Source organism: Perognathus longimembris, chromosome 28 (assembly GCF_023159225.1).
Source record: "Perognathus longimembris pacificus isolate PPM17 chromosome 28, ASM2315922v1, whole genome shotgun sequence".
NCBI lineage: Eukaryota > Metazoa > Chordata > Mammalia > Rodentia > Heteromyidae > Perognathus > Perognathus longimembris.
This window is the reverse complement of record NC_063188.1, coordinates 73,500,149-73,507,259: the sequence shown is the minus strand read 5'-3', so window position 1 is coordinate 73,507,259 and position 7,111 is coordinate 73,500,149.

Sequence of the window (7,111 nt, the reverse complement as noted above, 5' to 3'; positions counted from 1 at the left end):
CTTTTAGTCTTATTTATTTGTTGAATGGTCTTTCTATTTTCAATCATATTTATCTCTTCTTTAATCTTTGTGATCTCTCTCCTCCTAGTCGTTTTAGATTCTGTCATTTCTTGTTTCTCCAGTTGTTTTAGTTTCATCGTGAGGTTATTCACCTGCTCTGCTTCCATTCTTTTAATGTGAGTGCTGAGGGCAATGATCTTGCCCCTCAGTACTGCCTTAGCTGTGTCCCATAGGTTTCTTTGTGATGTGTTTTCATTGTCATTGTGGCTTATGAATTCGTTGATTTCGTCTTTAATTTGGTCTATGGCCCAAGTGTTGGATAGCAGTGTGGGGTTTAGCCTCCAAGAGTGTGTATAGCCTCTATGGTATCCTTTGTTGTTGAGGATTACCTTTAATCCACTGTGATCAGATATAATACATGGGATGACGTCAATACTTTTGTATTTTCTGAGGTTCTTTGTGTGGGCTAAGACGTGGTGTATTTTTGAATATGATCCATGGGCTGCTGAAAAGAAGGTGTATTGGGTCTCTGTAGGGTGGAAGATTCTATATATGTCTGTCAGATCCATTTGGGAAATGGTGTTACTTAGGTCCTCAGCTCCCTTGCTAATCCTCTGGGTGTTGGATCTGTCTCTTGGACAGAGTGGGGTGTTAAGGTCACCCACTATGATTGTGTTTGCATCTATCTTGTTCTGTAATTCTGTGAGAATTTGCTTGACATATGTAGGGCCTCTTTTGTTCGGTGAGTATATATTTATCACTGTGATGTCTTGATTCTGGATTTTTCCTTGTATTTATATGCAGTGTCCTTCTTTGTCTTTTTGAGTTGATTTTAATGCAAAGTCCATCTTGTCTGAGATCAGGATGGCTACACCTGCCATTTTGGTAAGTGCATTTGCTTGGTAGATCTTGCTCCATCCTTTCATTCGGAGCCTATTTTTGTCCCTTGTTGTAAGGTGGGTCTCTTGTAGACAGCAGATGTCAACTTTTTGTTTGTGAATCCATTCTGCCAGTCTGCTACTCTTTATCAGAGAGTTTATACCATTTATATTTAAAGAGATCAAGGATAAGGGTGTTTTTTCTCCTTCCATTTTCTTGTTCGGCTGTTTTTTCCTCTTTTTTTTTTCTTGTCTTTAGTGAGCTGTTTTTTTCTGTTGGACTTTGGCGATTGTAGTTTCTTTCTGATTCTGTCCGTGGGGTCTCCTGCTATCTGAGTTCTGCGCTCTCAGCACCCTGTCTGCCGATCACCGGGATCCCCTTTCCCAGCCTGGCCCTGTTTGGGCCAGGGTCGGCTGGTGGGGGGAGGGTGCCCCGGAGATTTTCCGGCTCCGTGTAGGTTTTTGGCTCTTCGTTTTTGCTCCTTTTTGTTTTCCTGCGTTCCTCCACTGCTTCTGGATGCTGTTTCTGCTGGGTTCATGATGGGGTGTTGGGTGTTGGAGTTCCCGGCTCGCTATTTAGTTGGGGCAAGTCGGGGTGCCTCCCTACTGTATTGGCGCCATCTTCCAACATTCTCTGATTTGATTTTAATTATTTGCTTTCGTCAATTTAATTGGGGTTTGGCTTGTTGTTCTCTCTCAAGGAAATTAAGGTCCTTCTTTAAATTATTGAGTTGCTGGGGCTGGGGATATGGCCTAGTGGCGAGAGAGCTTGCCTTGTATACATGAGGCCCTGGGTTCGATTCCCCAGCACCACATATACAGAAAACGGCCAGAAGTGTCACTGTGGCTCAAGTGGCAGAGTGCTAGCCTTGAGCAAAAAGGAAGCCAGGGACAGTGCTCAGGCCCTGAGTCCAAGGCCCAGGACTGGCAAAAAAAAAACCCCAAAAATTATTGAGTTGCTGTTTCTCCTGAATTTTGGTTGTTTCTGTGGTGATGTTACCTGTTTTACCTCTGATCTTGTTTATCTGGGCTTGCTGCTTTCGTTTTTTGGTCAGGCATGCCAGGGGTCTGTCTTGTTAATTTTTTCAAAAAACCAACTCTTTGTTTTGTTGATTCTTTCGTTGTTTTTTTTTTTTTTTTTGTCTCTAATTCATTTAATTCTGATTTGATTTTAATTATTTGCTTCTGTCTATTGACTTAGGGTTGGGCTTGTTGTTCTCTTTTGAGGAGATTAAGGTGCTTCCTTAAGTTGTTGAGTTGCTATTTCTCCAGTTTGTTGATGTAGGCACTCAGAGATATAAATTTCCCTCTGAGTACTACTGCCTTTGCTGTGTCCCAAAGGAGCTGGTACTTTGTGTACTCATCTTGGTTGAATTCCATAAACATTTGAATTTCTGTTCTAATTTCTTCAATGCCCCACTGATGGTTCAGCAGTGTATTGTTTAGTCTCCATGTATTGTAGGATTTTCTGTGGTGGTTCTTTGAGTTGAGCTGTAATTTTATTCCACTGTGGTCTGAGGGAATGCAGGGAATGGTTTTGATACTTCTGAATTTGTACAGCTTTTCTTTGTGCCCTAAGATGTGATCTATTTTGGAGAATGTTCCATGTGCTGCCAAAAAGAATGTGTATTCTGTTGTTTCTGGGTGGAATATTTTGTAGATGTCGGTTAAGTCTAGTTGGTCTATGCAATTATTTAGTTCTGTGGTTTCATTGTTCAGTTTTTGGCGTGTTGTTCTGTCCAGCGGTGATAGTGGAGTGTTAAAGTCCCCAACTATCAATGTGTTTGGGTCTATGAGTGTTTTTAGAGTCAGTAGTGTTTGTTTGATGAAGTTGGGTGCTCCTGCATTTGGTGTGTAGATATTTAGAATGGTTATATCTTCCTGTAGGAGAGATCCCTTTACCAGTATGTAGTAACCTTCTTTGTCTCTTCTTACCTTTTTTAATTTGAAGTCAATTTTGTCTGATACTAGGATTGCAACTCTGGCCTGCTTATGGGGGCCATTTGCTTGATAAATTTGATTCCAGCCTTTCACTTTTAGAAGACATTTACTTTTGCTGGATAGATGTGTCTCTTGGAGGCAGCAGAAAGATGGATCTTGATTTTTGATCCAACTTAGGAGCCTACGTTGTTTGATTGGAGAATTAAGTCCATTAATGTTGACAGGATTGAGAGATGATCGTTTGTTCCTTTCATTATCACTATCTTGCTTAAAGCTGTGTCTTCCCATTTCTTGATCTGATGTTTACTATTTAGGGTTCATTTCTCTGTCTGTATTTGGATCTTGATTATTTTCCCTGTTAGTACATCTTTGAAGATTTTCTGTAAAGCTAGTTTGGTGGAGATATATTGTTTCAGTTTTTCCTTACTGTGGAAGACTTTTATTTGACCTTCAGCTATGCATGAGAGTTTGGCTGGGTACAAAATTCTTGTTTGGTAGTTATTTTTATTTAGTGTTTGGTATACTTCATTCCAGGCTCTCCTTGCTTTCATGGTCTCTGCTGAGAAGTTTGGGGTAATTCTGGTTGCTTTTCCTTTATATGTGATTGTTTTCTTCTCCCTAACAGCTTTGAGTATTTTTTCTTTGCACTCTACTGAACCTGTTTTGATCAGAATGTGTCGGTGGGATGTCTTATTCTGGTCTGGTCGGTTTGGGCTCTAAAATGCTTCTTGTATATGTATAGGCCTTTCCTTCTGGATATTTGGGAAGTTCTCAGCTAATATATATATTTTTTGGCCAGTCCTGGGCCTTGGACTCAGGGCCTGAGCACTGTCCCTGGCTTCTTCCCGCTCAAGGCTAGCACTCTGCCATTTGAGCCACAGCGCTGCTTCTGGCCATTTTCTGTATATGTGGTGCTGGGGAACCGAACCTAGGGCCTCGTGTATCCGAGGCAGGCACTCTTGCCACTAGGCTATATCCCCAGCCCTCAGCTAATATTTTGTTAAATAGGTTGCCTATCCCATTAACCTCTTTCTCCAAGTTTTCCTCAATACCTATTATCCTTAAATTGGGCTTCCTGATCGTGTCTTGAATCTCCTGTAGCTATCTGTTTTGTTGATTGGACTGGATTTGTATTGATTTTTGATCTTTCTCCATAGAATCTAAGGAATCTTCAGCTCCTGAAATTCACTCCTCTGCTTCAGTTAGTCAGGACTGTAAGCTAGCTACTTGATTTCGAATCTCTTTTCCTTCTGACTGGTCTTTCCTGATGATTTCCATGTCATTTCTTAGGTCTTATATGGACTTCTTTACTTCATTAACTTCATTACTTTGGTTTTGAGTCTTGTCTCTTAAATCTTTAAGCTGGTTAGCTATCTTTTCATTTGACTCTTGAAGTTCATTTATCTTTCTATTTGTGGATGCCATGAAATTCTCCATTAATTTTTGCTTTGCCTCCTCACGCTCTAGAATAATTGACTGAAGAGATTCAAACTTTTCATTTATCATGTTTATCAGTAGACTTTGTAGAGCATTTTGGGGGTTCTCTTCTATGTCTTTGGTTGACTGCTCTGTTTCCTGCTTTTTTTGAGTGGGATAAAGGACTCCATTGTTTGCCATCGTTCTTGTGTTCCTTCTGCCCATTTGGACTGGGAATGCCAATCTACAAGCACATATGAGCACCGTTTAAGACCCAAAACTGCCCTTACCAAGCACTGTTGTGTAAATTTTACAAGTTCACAGTTATATACAGATACCCTGTATACCTGTCTATAAAATTAGATTTGGTGTTCCTAAAGAATACAATTTCAATATAGCAACCGATCCTGGGCCCTGTAATCAGTAGTTACTTATTTACTGTTACAACCCTATACGCAATTCTTGTTTTTATATTAAGTTCTTTTAGGACTGGCTTTCTCTATGAACCCCTTTGATTCACTCAGATTAAGCTGGGATACCCTCTATCCAATAACCAGGAGTCAATGGAAACTGGAGGTCCAGGCAGTAAGTCAGGAGGGTAAGTTGGAGGTAGTAAAGAGAATAGAGTAAAATGTATTGGGGAGGGGTGGTTTTGGTTTAGTTTCAGTGATGTGGAAATGTGGAGAAGAGTAGAATCAGTAGAAAGAACAAGGTTAAAATGATTGACAATGGAGAGTTAGCAGAAAAGAGTGGAGGTGTTATTCATAGGAAAGTAATTTTTAGAGAAAGAGAACGCAAAGAGATAAATAAAGTAAAGATAGTGGAAGAGAGATGCACAGAACAGAGAAAAATTATTTAAAAAAGAAAAAAAAAAGGAAAAAAAAACCCAGAAAAGGAACAACCCAAACAAACATCAAAGAAAAAAAACTTGATAAAACAAACAGGTAAAAATGGAAAACAAAACAAACAAACAAACAAAAACCAATGACATTTCAGAAGTGAAAAAAAAAATGGAGCCCTCCTTGTTTGAGTGGTCTTTCCCCAGTCTCTGGTTTCTTCGCGATGGTCTGCAGTCTATTTTGCTGCTTGGCTGTGTTTGACTTGATTTCAGTTTGCAGGGGGTGGATCTGTTCTGGTCCTTCACCTCTGTTGGTTCAATCCTGGGTCTCTGTGTTTTGCACAGCTTGCTGCCAGTCCTTGGTGTCCTCTGTAGATGGGGACTTGAGGAGTCTCAGGAACCGTAGCTCCTCTGTCTGCTGTGGGGCCGCTGCCTTTAACTCCTGGCTATGAATAGGCTGTGGACTCAGCAGGGCGGGGCGCCTCTGGCCTTTTTTATCCGACTGAGAGTTGCTTGCCTGGGGGAGGCTACTGGCTCCTGGGCGGGGCTGCCTCCTTGGTGGAGGTGGCTATGGAATGCAGCTCCGGTTCAGGCTGGGAATTGGGCTTCCTCTGTGATGGGACTGTTTAACTTTCTCCTGTCTGGTCTTTCCGTGCCACCAGGAGCTGCTCTCTGCATTCACTTTAAATTTAGAAATTCCGGTGGGCAGGATGGGGCACCTCTGGCTGAGCCGCTGCCCAGGACACGTCTCCCACCTGTGCAGGGGGCGTTCTTCTGGGCGGAGCTGGCTCTCACTGGTCGGTCCCTCTTGCCCTTTTCAAAGATGGCTACTTTGACCTCACTTTCCCCAGGCCTGCTTTAGTTCCAATCTGGTCTGACCCAATTCCAGTGACAAAGATGGCGCTTTGTTCTGGCGGTGGGGGAAGGGCTGCCTTCCAGAAGCTGCTCTGTGGGCACGAGTGGGAATATCTTTCATGGGGTACTCATGCTTTCTCTGCGATTTCAGGTCGTCGGTGCTCAGCCGCCGTCTGGTGTATTTCTCCCTGGTCTACGCTGTGTGCTTCAGCTGCGCGGCTTGCGGGTTCCTGTGCCGAGCTCTGTGCCAGCTGCCCGGAGCTCAAATCTGTGTTTTCAGATGAGCAAAGTCGATTTTTCCTTCCTGATCAGAATCCCTGTACTGTTTGAACTTACTCTGGCTGTCTTTCTAGGCGTAAAAGTTTCTATAGGGTGATAAAACTACGGTGTCGGAGGGAGCGTAGCTAGTGCTCTGCAGCTCCTCCGCTGTCTCCTTGTGTGTCTCCCCCATCACTTCAAATCTTGACAAATTCTTCTAAATCCCATCTGCATCCTGGATATCTGTTTACCCTTGATGACGGTTGAAGTTTGTCCTGCCCCTCCTTAGAGCATAAGTCATTCACTTGCCTGGAGCCAACATCCTACTAGGTCATAATCAGAGTTGAGTCCTGTCGCTCAACTGGTATAGAATACATATAGCAACTTGAATAAACTTTCTCTTAATATTTTAGTAAGGCTTAGAGAGTCTGAGGACCTTGCTCAAGGGTATACAATTATGGAATGTCTGCACCCTACCACACTATGTACTCCTTTGTCCCCTCCACCCATGGATTCAGCTGAGTTTGCACAAAATATCCCCTTTATTGAGATTCTTCTACACCCCCATGACCTGTCTCCCCATCTTATTCTGTCTTGTACCACACATGATCTCTCAGCAAGTGCTGAAAGGCCTACTGTGCTACTTCTTCTAGTACAAACCCTTTCAGTCAATCTTCTGGTCCCTGTATTTTCATAGACAGAACTTCAGCCAGGATACATGAACACTCTGCCAAAGAGCATCAGAATTTTGGTCTCTGTCTTCTCTCACTTTGTCTTGCTAGAGAGCTAAGCAAGCCCCAGAGCTGTGAGCACTGGCCTTGAGTCAAGAAGTTGAGGTTATAAATCCAGGGAACCCTAGGGAAAGAGGATCAGAAAGCAGTGTCTTTCTAGGATACTTTTTTCTAAAAATATATTTTCATTATTG